The sequence below is a fragment of the Lissotriton helveticus genome, chromosome 6 (genome assembly GCF_964261635.1).
Source record: "Lissotriton helveticus chromosome 6, aLisHel1.1, whole genome shotgun sequence".
Taxonomy (NCBI): Eukaryota; Metazoa; Chordata; class Amphibia; order Caudata; family Salamandridae; genus Lissotriton; species Lissotriton helveticus.
In genome coordinates, this window is record NC_136067.1 from 125,090,805 (window position 1) to 125,111,299 (window position 20,495).

A 20,495-nucleotide genomic window follows, 5' to 3' on the forward strand; every position below is an offset into this window, starting at 1 on the left:
TGTATAATGAAATTTTCACAATAAAGGTTTTTAAAAGAAAACATGGTAGTAGTATATACATTGGTAAAGTTTTTAATAATAGTCACTGTTTTAGAATCAGTAAAAGGCAAGTGAAATAAAGCAGACCAATTACATGAAGGGTAAAAGGTATAATTCGAAGGAACGCAGTAAAGATAAATGGTCAAGGGCTGTTGTGTTTTCTACTCCTGCAACATAAAGTGATCGATAAGAATCTCATATTCAGGCGTATCGGCGACTAAGACAGCAGGTCGACCCTCTTTTGCTCAACGGCTCCGTCATGGGACGAAGAAACGCTCTTTTTCTCGAAAAAAGAATATATTTTACTTGCAGGACAGTTGTAAATTTTCCGGGAAAGTACATTAGCCTGGAACATTATAACATATATTTAAGAAAAAATAATGTTCGGAAGTAATAAAAAGCGTAATTTTTAGGTCATATGACCAAGCCTTTCATCATTAGAATAAGAAAAGTAAAATGAACCAATGAAAAGTTTTATTAACAAGTCACATGACTTGTTATGCTTACGTTACACGCTGCGCGCCCCGGATGACTTCCGGATGCGCTAATGCGGCGCGTCATATGACGCATTACGCGACAACGCAGGTCCAGAATATAGTCAAAATGTCTCCACCAACCAGCGGTTGGAACACAACCCCTTTCAGCAGGCTAAATAGTTCTGTTAAATGACAACAGAAGGGACAGGCAACAAGAACCATCAGTCAAAGAGGGGAGGGCTAGTTCTTCTCTACCGGGTTACATTGGGGCGCTACCGGAACTGATCGAATTGGTAGTCTACAGTGTTTCTGGATATTCAGACTGAAGCTGGGGTTAGCATGAGAGCAGCACCATTTCGTAGCTCCGTCGTGGCCATTCCGCAACCAATCATGGCAGCCGCTCTTTATCGTTATTTTGGGCGGGGTGGGTGGCGGAGCCAAGCTGTTTTGCAGCCATCATTGTGTGGAGTTTAGTTCATCTCACTAGTTTTGTATTTGTCATGAGGGGTTGTTCTTAATGTTTCTATTTTAGCGAGGTCAAAAAGAGATCCCATTAGTGGCCTACTGATTTTGCTCGATTCCTTTTCTTTTTTTTTTACACGATTTTTCGTTATCTGCGAAGACTAAACAGAGTATTGCGACTCTGTGTTTGTTTGTAAATAGAGAATGAACCAAAGAGAACCAATTCTAAAACAGTAAATACTTGGATAACAATCAATCAAATGGAGAGAGAAGCAGGCACGACGTATTACAACGGGGGCAAAGGCCTGCGTTAACTACCCTTCACTATGTGCAAAGAGAGAGTACTCCTAATAGAAATGAGGGGGGGGGCACCATTCAAAGCAGATTAGTGTGCATAAACACGAAAATGTTTTCACTTACCACGTACTTGACATTCGACAGCTTATGATATTTGCTATTAAAAAACCATTGAAATTCACTGAAAAAACCATAGGTTATAGACCATATATAGTTAGGAATTAGCATTTACAAAACCTTGAAAATTCACTGAAAAAACCATAGGTTATAGACCATATATAGTTAGGAATTAGCATTTAAAAAACCTTATTTTACTCACACAAAACCATTGAAATTCCATATATAGTTAGTTGCACTAACTATATATCGCGCACCCGCAATCCACTGCTGATCATGTCACATATTGCATCATTCATGACATGGTCAGTGACATCACTGATGACATCACTGATGACATCTCAAATGACATCACTGATATCACTGATGACATCATCCAGTGACTGTGTGTTTCTGTAAAGTTTAGATATGTTTTACATATTGAAGAATGAGTAGATGTATAAGTGTCTGGACGAAGGATTTAGTAGGTGCATGACTGAATGTATGAGTGAGTGATAAAATGTGTCTCACTGAGTGCATGGGTTAGTGACTAAACTGTCTTAATTTGTGCATCATTATGTCTGTTGTTCTGTAAACTGCTGCATGTGTTGATCAGTAGCTATATGATTAACTATATGGGTTATTGATTGATTGTCCAAGTATTTGTATGGGAGACTGAGTGTGTGTGTGGCTGGCTGGGAGGTGTGTGACTCTGTGCAGATCAATGTGTACTTGTATCAATGATTCTATAAGAAAGTAAGTATGTGTTAGTATATGTTTGAAAATGTAAGGTGCTCTATGTTTAACTGTATAGACAAGAAAATGGAAGTGTGATTGATTCTTTACAGGACTGACTAGGTGTGTGAGTAACTCCATGGATGAGTGGCAGAGTCTGAGTGTCTGTATAGGTGTATGAGTGCATATGATAGTGTTGTAAAGATGAGTGATTGTATGTATGAATGATTGTATGGGTGAATGAGTGAATGTGTGTGTAGACGTAGGAATCAGTGAGTACGTATGTAGTAACTAGTATTGGTGTGTCAATGGTTTCAAAAATTATACTCTGTATTTAACACTGGGTGTAACAGAGGTTATATTAAAGTGTGAGGAGATGCATTGTATTGTCACATTAATGATATCATCATTGATGTGACCATTGATGTCAAAAGAGATATCATCAGTGATGTCATTTGAGATGTCATCAGTGATGTCATCAGTGATGTCACTGACCATGTCATGAATGATGTAATATGTGACATGATCAGCAGTGGATTGCGGGTGCGCGATATATAGTTAGTGCAACTAACTATATATGGAATTTCAATGGTTTTGTGTGAGTAAAATAAGGTTTTTTAAATGCTAATTCCTAACTATATATGGTCTATAACCTATGGTTTTTTCAGTGAATTTTCAAGGTTTTGTAAATGCTAATTCCTAACTATATATGGTCTATAACCTATGGTTTTTTCAGTGAATATATATATATATATATATATATATATATATATATATATATGTATATATATATATATTTATTTATATATGTATATATATATATATATATGTTCAATCCAAATGCCCCAAAGCAACGGAAGCGCAATCTGCCAAGCACTATGAAATAATCCATGACTAAGAGGCGGCAGCCTCGAAACGCGTCGGAGATGAACTTTTCAGTAACGCTGCAACTCGTTTTCCATTTTGAATAAACCGACAGGTTCTTTTGATGTCGTGTGCGCTTCCGTTGCTTTGGGGCATTTGGATTGAATATATATATATATATATATATATATATACATATATATATATATATATATATATATATATATATATATATATATATATATATATATATGCGGTACGTAGCGCCAACAGCCAAAATCTGACAAGGACGAGACGAGACCCAATTTGTGGTGTTTCTAAAGATTTATTGCGCCCAACACCAGTCTGCCACGACGCGTTTCGGCTCCCAAAGAGCCTTGATCACATATGTATATATAGTACATATTTGCATCTTTGCACAACATATTGTATTATTTTCTACATGGTCAATTGTTAACAGCCACTATGGATTTAGCATTGTCATTTATTTGTTAAACCATATGTAATCTGTCTTCTATCTCTATGCCATGTGACCAGTATTACCCTATGCATAGGCTCTTTAAAAGTGGATGGTGAAATAATTCACGTTGTCATGTGAACAAGGCTCCTCGGAGCCGAAACGCTATGGCAGCAGAGAAAGCACTAATAAAATAGTCAGCATCAGAAATCTGTGGTCCGTGTCCGTACCTGTGTGCTGAAGGCGAAGACTGCGCTGCAAAGCATAAGCGACGGAGCTCTGCATACTTGTGACCAGTTGGTTTCGTTTGGCCAGAACACGAGACCCTCTCCACCAAATCTACAGGACAACGCTATGTACAAAACTGCATCCAGGCCAGGCCCGGACTGGCCGTTGCGGGCACCGGGCAATTCCCCGGTCGGCCGCAAGGGTGGGGGTCGTTTTTGGGCCCCTGGGGGCCGTTTTTGTGACAGGGCCGTTTTTGCAGCAAAGCTGCAAAATCGGCCCTGTAACAAATTCGGCGGAAAAGCGGCCCTGGTAAAGAGCTTGGTGGCATCCCCCCCATCCCCCCCCCCTCAGGGGGAGATGGGGGGGGCCGGCCGAGCACTTTGCCAGGGCCGGTTTTGGTTCCCAGTCCGGCCCTGATCCAGGCGTGCCTGGTTCAAAGGATTTCCGGAAGGAAGAAAGGCGTTTGACCCCCCTGACCCTATATGTGAACACCGAACGAACAGGAAGAGGCTCTGTGAGTGCCGTGTCAGATGAGCAAAACACCGGAGGCGATTCCAGACTTCGCAGTAAACCAGCAACGGTACTCAGGGGAGGAGAGACTATTGATGCGTGGGCGCTACTTTGTTTTATATTTTATTCAACAAGTCTAAGTCGCCTGCATTAATTATCCTGAAAGTGCTTAACAAGATGTCGGCCGACAGCGTGAGAGAGCGGGAGGCAGCAGCGAGTACGATGTTCTCAGACAGCCTCCGGATACCCGCCAACATTCTAAGCAGAACTAACACAGAAACCAGCCCTGGCAATAGTACATTGCAAGATAAATTCAAGATACTCGAGAAAAAGTTAAAGAATGAGCAGAGTAAGTGGTGGGAATCAAAGTCGCTACAACAGTACATTGATGTAAATCGGATTCCCAGAGGTCTGCGTATCCTCACGGCCCGAGTTATGAGAGTCCCAATCCGGATTTAATGAGAGAATGGGCTGAGAGCAACTTGGAGGCTTCACGACGTTTAGTGTTAATTTTAATTAAATACGCATATATCGACAGAGCTCAGCTTCTTAAAGAAATAGCAGCTATTCATGAGGAACAACAATAATGGAAAATACAGAGGAAAAAACCAAACTAACAAACGAAATGAACATCAGATTGAAGAAGGAAGAGACCAAAATCATGGAACGAAAGACTTACAAGTTCCAACGAGATCGGAATGATTATGAATTTGGTCAAATCTTTACGTTACGAAAATACGACATGTTGCGAGAGCTGACAACAGGGGCACAATTACCAGCCATGTCAAGACGGGTTAATAAGAACAAAGACTAAACCAACTCAACTGTATCGTATTTGAGCTCAGGAGGGGGCAGCGAATCCGAATCGGAGTTTCAAAGTGCGGCGGCAGCCAACCAACAAAATAAACCATCTCCCGGGGAAGAGATTTGTTTTTTATGCCAAGAGAGGATGCAGTCCATAAGACCCCGCGTACAAAGGAATTACAAAGAAAACACACAAATTAAATATGCAGGAAGAGGAGCAACGCGAGTAGGCGGAGGACAAAAAAAGAAGAGGGGCAGAGGTCAATGGACAACCAAGAAGTAAAAATACTCGGTGACTCCAAAAGTACACTTGTCAATTTGACCCCCCCCCTTGTTTTATCTAATAAGGAGCAAAATATTCTGAAATTGGGCCTTTCATACGACCTCGAGCCAACATGGACTATCCAGCAATCGGAATTGACACTTATAAAACGTTTAGAAAACGGAAACTTCGAAAAATGTAATCTACTCAAAACTAAGAGTAGCAGTGATGTACAGAGCACTATCTCAAATCAAAGTGCCATGGATGCAGAAACCACCTTATCCAATGACATTCTTGAACTTTGGGAAACCAAAGGAGTAGGTTATGCTACAGCCCAGGAAGTGGGGGGTGATGTAGTTACAGGAGGTGCTCCGACAGCAAATCTCACAGCACCACTTACACCGTTCAAACCTCCTTCATCATTCAGCCCCATCATGCCACGAGACATGATTGATGTCTTTCAAGAGAATGTTACGTGCCAACTCAAAGACCTACAGAAAAGAATTTATAAAAGTAAACACAGATTTGACATTCAGACATTCCAATATGAGCAATTGGTGGCAAAACTCAGTAAAGACAAAAACATTGTCGTCCGACCAAGCGACAAAGGAGGAAATGTTGTACTTTTAACTCAAACTGATTATGACAAGGAAGCCGATAAACAACTTAACGATAGGCAGCACTATGAAAGAGTGAACATGGCTAAATTAAAAACTATGCAACTTGAATTTCACCAGAAGCTCGCTAAATGGAGGAGCAACAAATTGTTGTCAGAAGCGGAATACAAGTATTTGAAAATGGACAATCCTACGACGCCCCTGATCTACTTTATTCCAAAAGTACACAAAGACCTGAAAAAAACCCCTGGCAGACCAATAATATCTGCCAGAGGTGGGTTGCTTGAAAAAACATCAGTGTATATTGATTATTTCCTGCAAGGGTATGTTAGAGCATTAGACTCTTATATTCAGGACACTGGCGATTTTTTTATTCAAGTTACAAAAAATTGAGTGGAAAGAAAATTACTGGATGAATGCATTAGACGTGACAGCGATATATACAAGCATAAGACACTCGGATGGGATTGTTGCTGTCAACGTCTATTTATCACAGAGAAGTACACTCTTCAGAGAGCACAACATAATGTTGGAACAAATGCTCAAGTTTTGCCTAGAAAACAATGTGTTCATGTACAACAATCTGCTATATAAGCAGTTGCAAGGAGTGGCAATGGGGGCCAGTTTCTCCCCAAGTTATGCCTGTTTGCACATGGGTGCTTGGGAGGAACTGGTCCTCAAAGCCAACTATGGGCAAATTGTTGAGTCAAAGGTGGTCACGTGGCATCGATTTATCGATGATTTGCTTGTGGTGTGGAGAGGCAATCAAGAGGAAGCAGCAGATTTTGTGTCTAAGATCAATTAAAACCAGTACAATCTTAAGTTCACTGCAACACTGAGCCAAACCAATGTGTCCTTTTTCGATACTGAAATGTATGTCTCAAACAACAAACTAGAGACTAGACTATTCAGAAAAGATACCGCTGGGAATACCATCCTCCACGCTGGTAGTGCACACCCATCTCATTTATTCATGAGTGTACCGTATGGTGAAATGCTTTGCCTGAGAAGGGTATGCAGCAATGACAGTGACTTGCACTTAGCCCAGGAAGCCAGTAAGATTAGGCTCCTAGAAAGGGGCTACACTAGTCAGGTCATCGAAAAGGCTAGAACCAAATCTATGCTAGTTAGTCGACAAGATTTACTCAACAAGTATGACACCAAAGCATTGTCAATTACCCCTGTCCCACCTGACAATATTGGGGTTGAAAGTCAGCCTGTGACTCAATCCAATCCTTTTAGGATTATAGTAGGTTACAACAGACAACATAAGAAGTTACGTCAAATCCTTAACAATAATTGGCCAATATTTTTAAATGACCCAGTTATTGGTAGCACACTCCCCAAAAAAGCTTCTAACACATTTAGCCGGACTCCCTTGAAAATTATGGATTTCACGTAGAACAAGAGAAATGAGTTTCCTTTGCTTGGCTGTGGCTGGCTGTCTCTGAGAGAACAGGCTTGGGTACTGCAGGTTTGAAGGGCAAATTGAAAAGTGTGGAACTAAGGAGACCATATATGATAATACTAGACTTTCATTAGTTGAAAGGACTTAACAGTCAATGCTCTCACCCTCCGCAAAGGAAATACTCCCTATGCGGACCCAAAAAACTACAGCCAGTCAAAAGGTGGGCTGCTAGAAGTACTCCATACATCATCAAATGTCAGTTTCAACCAGCAATGCATAAATTGGGCCAACCAAAAGCAACCAATGGCTGGAGACTGATGCATGTTAGGGTGTAGGCCAAACCTGATATATTCCTCTTGGACAATATGATAAAAAGGTATTCCTACCAGTCCTGCATAGCAGTGAAACCAGACAGGTGTCCCATGACACTCAGATTTTACCATGGGCCCAATTTGCGTCAGTCGGTCCAGTCAAAGACTCAGCAGTTAATACTGAATTTTCTTCAGCCCACCCCTGCTTAGTCTACTTATGAGACCAAGATTTTTTTATACCATAGGCCTTTGTTGTAGCCAAGCTAGAACAGAATATATGTAGGAAATGTGTTGCACAGATCATGTTTATATTGGTAAAAGGCAGTTGTGGTTGAATTGTGTGAAATGTTTTCATGCTAACTAAGCAAATACAATTGCCAGTGATTGAGTGGGGATAGGGGCAGAATGTAAAAATGGAACTATAATAGTTTGAGGTAAGCTTCAACAGGATAGGAGGATGGATGAAGAGGCACTTTCCAGGGGAACATTGTTTCCTATCAAGCTTCTTAAAGACTATAACTGCTGGGGAATTGGCCTCAGTCTTGCAAAGCTTCCAGTTGGTCTGCAGTGAAGAAGAGTGAAACTGGCTGCTAGAACAAAAAAGGGGAGAGGGCCAGAAGCGATGAGCATTGGGGCAGAGGTGGGCAGTGGCTGGAATCAAATATGGATAGGTATTGTGTAATGATGGAACATGAATGGTAAGTGCAACAATGGGAGGGAGGTAAGAATAAAGAAATAATGCCAGAGTAGATAGTAATGGAAGTATCCACAAGTAGGGTTTTCTAGTATCTGCGGAGTAACTGGCTGTCGGTTCGACATAAGATCAAGTAATATGGTGCTAACAGGCAAGGGGTGACCCTAATAACCCCTAAACTAGTGTTCGGAACTCCAAACCTGTACAACATTAACCAAGGACCTGTGCACACATGAAATCACAACATGTAATATGTAAATATAATGGGCAGATAGTCAAGAAATCGCCATGTCTTTTCTTGGTGTTTTAATGCTAGTTTGCATAAACACCAACCGACACGTATTTCATCAGAGTACAATCAACTCTGGCTCTTCAGGGCCGAGTCATAATAGACGGCATGGATAATCCCAAGACCGGTGATAGTTCCAACCCGGTCGGGGGCTGAGATGGTTGATGGAGCAATCTTCAATACAGTGGAATTCATGGTGCTCTGCTATCAAATCCGTAATATTTCCAAGTATAAAATCCAGATTCAAGTTCAAGGAGTGAGTATATCTATCAGGAATCGATCGTCACGTACGTCCACCGAGTCTGAACAATAATCAGTGGGCATGATAAACGCCGAACATGGCTCTGGGAAGGACCGGTACATCTTGTCGCAAGTATTCGAGATCTGAAAAGTAGTTCTCAGCCCTTCGCCTCAGGTACATGGGTACAAGTCATGAGCGTTTGAAGGATCCCGCGTCCCGGCGTTCGTTCTGGCTGCCTGGATACTGTGTGTCTCGGTTCCGAGACGCTTGGTTCCTCAGCAGTAGGTGGTCTGTCCATAGGCGTCTCCTGGCATTTTTCACTGATCAGAGGGTATGTGTAGAGAATTACAAATATCTACAGCTCACACGCATAGGTGTATTTAGCTCATCTAGAGATCTGAGCGTTTATCTAGTCTTATGGTTTGTTCTTACAGTATATGCAGTGTAAAGAACTGAGGGGCATATTACCAACGATGAGCGATATTTATCGCTAACGATGCTTAGCAACACATTTTTTAACGCTAAGCATCGCCGGAAATTATCGCAAAGATAACTTGCTATTAGCAAGGTTTATCTCAGAAGTGATAAAAATCCTCACGCTAACTGCCAAATGAGAGATTATCGCTGCAAAACCAATGATAATCTCTCAAAGTTTGGTGTTAGCTTGATGATAGGGGCTCACAAACTTAGCCATGATATCCACCTTCCATAGGATATCATGGCTAAGTCAGGAAAATACCAGGTGTAAAAAAAGCAGTGCTAACCGCGGTTAGCTGTGCTTTTTTATCACTAACAGGGTTAGAGAAATCCTTGATAATAGGAGAAAGGTCGCTTAACAACATTTCTCCTATTAATTTTCTCTGGAACGCCCCCTTTGCATCTCATTAGAGATGCAAGGGGAAGCGTGGAGAAAAATGGTGCTAACATGCGAATTTGCGTGTTAGCGCCCTGTTGCTGATAGGGAGATCATTTTATCTCCGCTTTCTTGCCTTTTAAAGCCAAAAAAGCGGAGATAAATCCCTTGATAATATGCCCCTGAGATCACCTGCTCACCTCCCCTGTTCATGACAGTGCATTTTCTTTCTTTACAGGTAGTTACAGTGTGGGTACATATATTGCTAGAGGAAATTATTGTAGTTGCCTCACCATTCTCGGAGAGTATTACTATATTCACTTTTATATCCTCAGGTCTTCCTCCCCGCTGTCCCGTCCTTCCTTTCCCCTGTTTGACCATCCTAAGTCTGCATATTTCTTAAACCAGACTTTGGGCTGTCGAGAGGTGAACCCCTTTGAGCATCGGTTCGATCCTTAGGATACGATTGGTCTGGGACACAGTCCTGTGCCCCACATGTCCCAGAACAATCCCACCAGTAAAAATAATTTAATAACCTCCTCTCACTTAACACCTCTTCAGTACAGGGCATTTTACCTTCTCCCTCCCGCTTGTTGGAGGTTCGGGTGAGGATGATGCAAAAACTTTTTCTCAGGGAGACTCCGCATTACAGAGTATGAGGATCCCTGCCACAGATGTTCGGGTGTAGGTCAAATGTTAAAGGTCCTCCACGCTGGTAGTGCACACCCATCTCATTTATTCATGAGTGTACCGTATGGTGAAATGCTTTGCCTGAGAAGGGTATGCAGCAATGACAGTGACTTGCACTTAGCCCAGGAAGCCAGTAAGATTAGGCTCCTAGAAAGGGGCTACACTAGTCAGGTCATCGAAAAGGCTAGAACCAAATCTATGCTAGTTAGTCGACAAGATTTACTCAACAAGTATGACACCAAAGCATTGTCAATTACCCCTGTCCCACCTGACAATATTGGGGTTGAAAGTCAGCCTGTGACTCAATCCAATCCTTTTAGGATTATAGTAGGTTACAACAGACAACATAAGAAGTTACGTCAAATCCTTAACAATAATTGGCCAATATTTTTAAATGACCCAGTTATTGGTAGCACACTCCCCAAAAAAGCTTCTAACACATTTAGCCGGACTCCCTCGAAAATTATGGATTTCACGTAGAACAAGAGAAATGAGTTTCCTTTGCTTGGCTGTGGCTGGCTGTCTCTGAGAGAACAGGCTTGGGTACTGCAGGTTTGAAGGGCAAATTGAAAAGTGTGGAACTAAGGAGACCATATATGATAATACTAGACTTTCATTAGTTGAAAGGACTTAACAGTCAATGCTCTCACCCTCCGCAAAGGAAATACTCCCTATGCGGACCCAAAAAACTACAGCCAGTCAAAAGGTGGGCTGCTAGAAGTACTCCATACATCATCAAATGTCAGTTTCAACCAGCAATGCATAAATTGGGCCAACCAAAAGCAACCAATAGCTGGAGACTGATGCATGTTAGGGTGTAGGCCAAACCTGATATATTCCTCTTGGACAATATGATAAAAAGGTATTCCTACCAGTCCTGCATAGCAGTGAAACCAGACAGGTGTCCCATGACACTCAGATTTTACCATGGGCCCAATTTGCGTCAGTCGGTCCAGTCAAAGACTCAGCAGTTAATACTGATTTTTCTTCAGCCCACCCCTGCTTAGTCTACTTATGAGACCAAGATTTTTTTATACCATAGGCCTTTGTTGTAGCCAAGCTAGAACAGAATATATGTAGGAAATGTGTTGCACAGATCATGTTTATATTGGTAAAAGGCAGTTGTGGTTGAATTGTGTGAAATGTTTTCATGCTAACTGAGCAAATACAATTGCCAGTGATTGAGTGGGGATAGGGGCAGAATGTAAAAATGGAACTATAATAGTTTGAGGTAAGCTTCAACAGGATAGGAGGATGGATGAAGAGGCACTTTCCAGGGGAACATTGTTTCCTATCAAGCTTCTTAAAGACTATAACTGCTGGGGAATTGGCCTCAGTGTTGCAAAGCTTCCAGTTGGTCTGCAGTGAAGAAGAGTGAAACTGGCTGCTAGAACAAAAAAGGGGAGAGGGCCAGAAGCGATGAGCATTGGGGCAGAGGTGGGCAGTGGCTGGAATCAAATATGGATAGGTATTGTGTAATGATGGAACATGAATGGTAAGTGCAACAATGGGAGGGAGGTAAGAATAAAGAAATAATGCCAGAGTAGATAGTAATGGAAGTATCCACAAGTAGGGTTTTCTAGTATCTGCGGAGTAACTGGCTGTCGGTTCGACATAAGATCAAGTAATATGGTGCTAACAGGCAAGGGGTGACCCTAATAACCCCTAAACTAGTGTTCGGAACTCCAAACCTGTACAACATTAACCAAGGACCTGTGCACACATGAAATCACAACATGTAATATGTAAATATAATGGGCAGATAGACAAGAAATCGCCATGTCTTTTCTTGTTGTTTTAATGCTAATTTGCATAAACACCAACCGACACGTATTTCATCAGAGTACAATCAACTCTGGCTCTTCAGGGCCGAGTCATAATAGACGGCATGGATAATCCCAAGACCGGTGATAGTTCCAACCCGGTCGGGGGCTGAGATGGTTGATGGAGCAATCTTCAATACAGTGGAATTCATGGTGCTCTGCTATCAAATCCGTAATATTTCCAAGTATAAAATCCAGATTCAAGTTCAAGGAGTGAGTATATCTATCAGGAATCGATCGTCACGTACGTCCACCGAGTCTGAACAATAATCAGTGGGCATGATAAACGCCGAACATGGCTCTGGGAAGGACCGGTACATCTTGTCGCAAGTATTCGAGATCTGAAAAGTAGTTCTCAGCCCTTCGCGTCAGGTACATGGGTACAAGTCATGAGCGTTTGAAGGATCCCGCGTCCCGGCGTTCGTTCTGGCTGCCTGGATACTGTGTGTCTCGGTTCCGAGACGCTTGGTTCCTCAGCAGTAGGTGGTCTGTCCATAGGCGTCTCCTGGCATTTTTCACTGATCAGAGGGTATGTGTAGAGAATTACAAATATCTACAGCTCACACGCATAGGTGTATTTAGCTCATCTAGAGATCTGAGCGTTTATCTAGTCTTATGGTTTGTTCTTACAGTATATGCAGTGTAAAGAACTGAGGGGCATATTACCAACGATGAGCAATATTTATCGCTAACGATGCTTAGCAACAAATTTGTTAACGCTAAGCATCGCCGGAAATTATCGCAGAGATAACTTGCTATTAGCAAGGTTTATCTCAGAAGTGATAAAAATCCTCACGCTAACTGCCAAATGAGAGATTATCGCTGCAAAACCAATGATAATCTCTCAAAGTTTGGTGTTAGCTTGATGATAGGGGCTCACAAACTTAGCCATGATATCCACCTTCCATAGGATATCATGGCTAAGTCAGGAAAATACCAGGTGTAAAAAAAGCAGTGCTAACCGCGGTTAGCTGTGCTTTTTTATCACTAACAGGGTTAGAGAAATCCTTGATAATAGGAGAAAGGTCGCTTAACAACATTTCTCCTATTAATTTTCTCTGGAACGCCCCCTTTGCATCTCATTAGAGATGCAAGGGGAAGCGTGGAGAAAAATGGTGCTAACATGCGAATTTGCGTGTTAGCGCCCTGTTGCTGATAGGGAGATCATTTTATCTCCGCTTTCTTGCCTTTTAAAGCCAAAAAAGCGGAGATAAATCCCTTGATAATATGCCCCTGAGATCACCTGCTCACCTCCCCTGTTCATGACAGTGCATTTTCTTTCTTTACAGGTAGTTACAGTGTGGGTACATATATTGCTAGAGGAAGTTATTGTAGTTGCCTCACCATTCTCGGAGAGTATTACTATATTCACTTTTATATCCTCAGTAAGCATGGGCGTATTTTGCGGATTGGCAATCCGCGAACTTGCGTATTTACGGATTCGCAATCCGCGAAGATCCGCGAACTCTAGCGGACTTGCGGATTTTTCCGTTTTTTGTGTTGGCGCGTGTTCGCGCCGATTTTGGGACAAGTTCGCAATTGCGAACTTACTTTTCGGCTTGCAACGGCCGCGACTATGTTGTTTCTACGTCTGGTTTATCATCACAGGTTCACAGCACCCTCTGTTTCACCACTGCCACCCTCTGGGACACCCATGCCACCCTCTAGTACATCCTCACAGGCACCTATTAGGTTTATTTATTACTGTAGATTATGGTGGTTGAAAAAAGCTAGCACACCTGCCCTTCTTCAACTGCCATCAATTAATTTGTGTTTCATTAATGTGTCAGTAATTTTGAAAGTTCCAGTCTGGCTGGCACCTGCTTCCTTCCTTATCTGTAATTTGCTTTTTGTTGCAGTGAAATTTTTTTTTTACAGGACCTTTATGGTGCTATTCTATGAGCCTGCTGTTTGGGTCATAGCAGGGTCATAGAATTGTTGCAAACTCTGGAGGGGCCCATCAGGAAGCACTACCTTGAATGTTACTAATGTTAAGTTTGAACTTTTGCACCTGCTCATTGCTTTCATTTTAGCTAAAATCGTTTTTTTTGCAATTTCGCGCGTTATTTGGGGCGCGAATCCGTGCGAGATCGATTTCGGAAGCCGCGAATACGTGCGAATACAAAATTGTTTTTGTTGCGACGTGTATGTTCGCGTGATCTTGCGCGTGTTCGCGAGGCGCTTCTAGCTATTCGTTTGCCAAGTTACCCTATCGGTCGTACACGGGCGCGGCCATCTTGTTGGCGTGACGTAATTCCGTTTCCGCCCGCTATGTGTAATCTCGCAAAGTGTGCTGCTCGCGAGTACAAGTTCGCGCGTACTCGCAAGGAAAATCTCGCGCGAACTTACCCACGCGGTCGTGAACGGGCGCGGCCATCTTGTTTCTCATTCATTGCTATGGTTCTGGGCATGCTTTCTCTATCCTCTCTCAATCTCTGCCATCCTTTGCTTGTTTGAAGTTTTTTTGATCTAATTTTACTTATTATCTAACCCTCTATTTTTCTAGCTCTATATTTTTGTGTTTTCTGCAGCTTTTAGTTACTTTTAAACTACTTTTTTAAACTCTTTTATTTTCTTCTTCACTATTCTATTTCTTCTTTATCATTTAAGTTTATTTCTGCCCAGACCATGGTAAAGGGAGCCGGGAAGCACCCTGACAAGGGGAAGGGTCCCGCACCCCGTGCCCGGCTCCCGTGCGGGCGTTTAAGGGGGGAGCAAGTGGTCCCGAGGGAGATCTTTAGCGCGGAGGAAGTGGCGGCACTGATCTTCCATGTCCAGCGCCGCCTCCCCAAGACGATCCTGGGAGGCGGCAAGATCGCGACCGGCTATGGCATCCGGGAGCGCCGCCAGCGGTGGGAGAAGGTGTGCCGGGCCATGTACAAGATCTCTGGGGTCCGGCGCACATATAACCAGGCCACCCACCGCTGGACCGATGTCATGGACCGGGAGCGGGACTTGCTGGACGCGCTCGGCGTAGAGGTCCCCGGGCTTGGTGAGTAGTAGTAGTAGTACATTTACTACTCTGTTTTATCCTGCTCTGTTATTTGCAAATCTTTGTTCTTTACCAAGAGCAATAATGCTGCCGATTACATTGAGGTAAATTATATTTCAAAATCTTCTATGCATTTCATTTTCAGGTGCACTGCTCTCCTTCTCAGTAGCCTTGCTTGCTACTATGCTTCTTTGTTTTGTATGTTGTGTTCAGAAGCATTTCATTGGCCTGAGAAATTATGTATCAGTGTACTGTAAAGAAAAGAACTGCGTAATGCTAGACAGTAAGGGTCATATTTTCAATTACCGGCGCATCCCTGCAAAGTAGCAGGGATGCGGCAGTAATTGTGTGCCATGCCACCACCACCCATTGGCCCAAAACGTCACAGAAGCCTTACGCATCTGTGCCGTAAAGGCAGCGCATTGCTGGAGTTGCGTGCCAACGATGGCGCAGCTCCAGCAATGCTCTGGGGTACCCTATCTCCCCAATGCTGCATCAAGCCGTACGTCGGCTTCAAGCGCGCAGGGTTTGAGTCATGCATCATTGTCATAAAAATGACTGATTGACATCTTGTAGATTTCCCTCAGCCACTTTTAGGATTCGTTCCTGCGCAGGTACGCCCTCCCTTGCGCCGGAACGCCCCCTGATGGCGCAGGGCTTTACAACGTGATGCATCGCCCATATGCCCATATGTGTTTTTTTTTTTAATATATACGCCGCACCAACACCATGGCGAGTCTTTTGTTCTGCCGCTGCGTCAGAAAAGGCACGCAACAATGGAGGAAAATCAGCCGCAACTTCCGCAAGGGACTTATAAATCAGCCCCAACAGACTGAAGTCCAGTGTCCTTCCTTTAGACAGTCACATGGCTATCAGAAGAAATAGTGGCGGTGGTGGCGGGTGGATTGATAGTTTGAGTATTCACTGATCTGCAAGCAGGATGGACTTTGTCTGTCACGTGTTGTGCACTACTGCCTGCAGTGCCAGGCCTAGGCAAACCTCTTTAGTAGTCTGTTTATTGAGTTACATAGGAACTTTCTAAGTCAACGTTCCGCAAATCAGGCAATACGAATAACGTAGTATACCACATGAGATAGATCCCGTGGAATAGTTGTCTATCTATTTGCTATTTTTCCAAAATATGTTGTTATTGTTCTTTTGAAATGTTTGATTTGGTTGAAAAATCTCATCCATGTTTTATGGTTTTTCTTTCTTTCATGTTGTACATCAGCTCCCCCCAAGGGCAAGAGGACACAGGAGGAGGGTGCTGAGGATGCAGGCCAGGATCGGGCAGGCGAGGGCTCCTTTGCTGGCCCCAGTAAGTTTACATTTTACTAAACAGTACCTATTTTTTCCTAGCGTTCCTCATTCGATTTTTTCTAAATCGTCTTTGATCTTCTTGTAGACTGGATATAAATTCTTATCCTGCCTCGAATATGATGACTCCCTGTGGTATTACTAGACTATTCTTATTAGTCTGTCTGTGTAGCTAACTAAGATTGGACATTTGGCAATTCCATTGGACTCCCATTATATTCAGCAATACCTCTATGCACTGTCTCCTTACTGACTAGATAGTGTGGCAGAGTCATTCAGCTCCCGAAGTCACCGATTATAGATCCCCAATGATCTCTAGATTATCGTACGCAGGACAAGAGAGTAGTACGGAGTCACAGCACAGTCAAGAAGTGTCAGAGGCACTCATGCTTGCAAAAATTCCAAAACCTTTAGCTCATCCACTCTAGTCTAGAGGAACAAAAACCACAGAGTCTATTTAAGTGTAAAAGCTTTATTAAAAGTAAACACATTTATTGAAATCTACTTTGTCATAAAACTATTTAACTGTAAACGGAAAAGTGGTTAGTGCTGACGATTAATTGGACACATTTCTTGTGGTCGAGCCGAACTCTCACCTACTTTGAACTTGATCCTGGTCGTGTTCTTAGGACTCAGGAGTCAAGCTTCTGTCTGTTAGGAGAAAAAGTGGTGCGTGTTAAAAATCAAAAGCAAGCATTCATCAGTTGTGCATAAAAGTGCAGCAAGACAACAGCCTTCCCTGGAAAATGGGACATTTTTACTATGGAGTAGACAGTCACAAATTATTACATTGTATTCTGTTTTTTTAACATTTCTCCTAGACCAAATATTATATAGTAGTGAGTGGTGTATTCTAACTTTCTTAAATGTACTTTGTAGGTGTAACATCTGGTGACGGGGCCAGCGCGGAGGTGGCTGATGTGTTGGACTTGGACTCGGAGGCCTCTGGGGAGGATGCGGCGGTAGAAGAGCTGGTGGCCGTTCCTGTGGGGGATCAAACGGTGGTGGCGGAAACAGGTAAGCTATATATTCCTTACTTATTGAGATTGAAGACTGCATAGTGTGCTTTCTGCACGGGTGTATTACAATTACAAATCAACCAGGTAGTAGCCTCCTCGAAATGTACTTCGACTTAGCTGTGAAGTTTTTGGTGAGAAGAATCCCAATAAGTTCTTAGACGAACGTGATGGATGGGATGAACGAAAAGCGAAAGAAGGGTGTAAGTAAGTGGGACGCGAACTTGTATGATGGCTGGCAAAGAAGAACGATATGTGTTTGCTTGGACCCAGAGGTGGCTGGGAAGGAAAGAATATGGTATGGTGCATGGCTGGGTCAATGATGAAGCAAGGATGGGTGGAAGGACAGCAGCCTGGGTGGGTGAAACAGAAACTGTATGTGTGCGTATACTTTGAATGAATGGATGCCTGGAGCATGGTATTCTCTGACTCTTACATAGCAAATGTGTATCTAGAGAGAGTAGATGGTCGCCAGGTGAAGTAAGTGTTACCTTGAAGAGCATGTACCACCGCACCCGCACGTCCGTCCCAGTGCAGGGAAGGCAAGGAAAAGAAATTGTAAATGTGTCCAATACTACCATGAATAGTAGCAGTACTTTGTATTGCGTTTGCATTCACAGCATATATCTGGTTATTACGGTGGACACTCCGTACCTCTCTTAATAACTTTAGTTTACTTGTAGTACGTCATTCATGTGTGGGTGTATCACTGTGTTCACTCAATATTAAGCAAAGCACCTAAAGTCATCTCATCTGTCATTAAATACGTCCCATGTGAAGTGATAGATAATCAAATTAGTTTGCTTCTTCAGTTTCCTTTTCTAGTACTCATTTGCACTGTAGGGTGAAAGGTAAATTAATTAAGCAGTAGCCCTTGTAACAGAGTATTCTCAGTGCCACCCGTAATAGAAAAGTAATAGCTTCACCACCTGCATGTACTGGACCGGTACAGTAACGCAAGTCTGTCTCCATCATCATGGTGTGCAACTTTTTTTCTCGGGTGCAACTTCACTGTGCTGTGTCCATGTCATTCTGCCGGCTTGCATAAGATAACGTACCCATTTCCCTAAACAAGAGAGAAGAAGAAGAATAAGACTGGTGTACTGTCATAGTCGACTGTAATGGAAGTCCATAGTGGTCGTAGAATTAGTTCATTAAACTACCACTACTGTTAGAGCAAGGATGCAGAAGTGGGAGGGTTACATAGATACTGTCCTCAATAGTTATGTACTGTGCTTTCAATTTGCTACTTGTACTCTGTGACCCAACTTTCGGCTCAATCACTTTGTGTTATTAATAAGGAGCATTGGTTACAGACTATGTCTTTCTTTCTTCATATAGTTGCTCCTTCCAAATCAACAACAAGGAGGGAGCAGGCTAGATTGGCCCGGCAACGGAGGCTGGAGGCCACAGTCGCCGAGTATCGGCGGCTGGTGGCCCTGGAGGAGGAGGAGGACACGCAGTCGAGCGGGGCAACATCTTCGACTGTGACCACTGCATCCTCCTCCGTGACTAAACCAGCGGGACCGAGCCGGGCTAAGAAAGCCGACCGCCACCGCCAAGCACCCGAAACACCAGCTGCCCCCCACAGGAGCTGCAAGGAACGCCAACACCGCCTACGAGTCCGCATGTCCAACCTGGAGCAGGAGGTCCTGAGGTATAAGACCTTGGTTAAGGGCCTCCGCTCCGAGCTTGCCACCCTCCGCAAGGAGTATGATGCCCATGCCGCATCATGCACCAGCACCAGCACCCTCCAGTAGTGGAGTGTCCCTTGCCCTTTTTTTATAGACTTTTGGGGGGTGGGATTTGGGAGTTGGGATCGTTTTGGGACGTTTCAGAGACAATCGTTGGGGTTAGGGTGGGTGAGGGAGATTATTTTGTTAGGGATAAATAAATATATTTTTCAACTACTTTATCTGACCATACCTGTTTTTTACTGCTTTTCAGTCTGGTGGGTGGGGGGCGGGGGTGTAACAGTAACTTTGTTTTCCTGAACAGTCGTAGGACTTTAGTAGTACAACCGTCAAACTCTTGTCTACTCCGAAATAATACTCCATTATACTACCTCCCACCAAACGCTTATCTTACCTGTAATTTGTGTTAGAAATTAGGGCTAGGCCCAGGGCTGGCTCCAGGTGAAATGGGGATTAACGTTGTCATTCCTGGGCGGGTGACATTTCCTCATTGCGGTGTTACTAGTGGTGTGACACAGTGGCAGTTGCATGCCTATGGAAAAAAAGAAAACGAAACCTTGTTTGTACTCCTTAATGTAGCATTACAACGGTTACGGTACGATCGAGAAAATAGCAGGTGACAGTACACTAGAACAGTGCCATAATGTAGCCTAACAAATGGTAAAGTATTGCAAGTATAACTAGTACTTGCGTTGAATTTATTTGACATTGGCTACTACTACTAGAAGATATAGTACTGAAGCTGAGTAAGTCTAGAAGATATCCTCGTATTCCTTCACCAGCCTGTTGCTGCTATCACCTTATCCTCCCCAGCAAGTGTGTGGAATTATTGATGTCATTTTAGTCAGACATCAAGCAAAACAACACAGCCCGGGGGAAGAGGGTTAGGGTTTGTAAAATGGATGGGAATGGGGGTTTCTTTTTGGGTAGGTTTTGTTGAGAGAAGAAAAAAAAAGCAGAGCATGGACAAACAATAATTGAAGATACAGAGTTTACAGACAATCTTTGGTTACAAAGTAAAGGTAAGCACATGCAGTCACACTCATAGAATAAAAGACAACAATGGATACTGTATCTGTATTGCGTATGTTGTTGGAGTTGTCCTGTTGAAATTGGTAAGTAAGTTGCATGCAGCAAACAATTCCTCTTATTGGCGGCACTCCTCCATTCCAGCTGACGCTTCGTCCATCAATGTGGTGGTGACCACTGACAGAAGAGACACCCTGTCCACTGCCTGCCTGGCGGATGTTGACTGAAACCCGGCCTGTAATTATTGAACGGAAAACAGGAAGTGCTATTACAATACCACTGATAAATAAA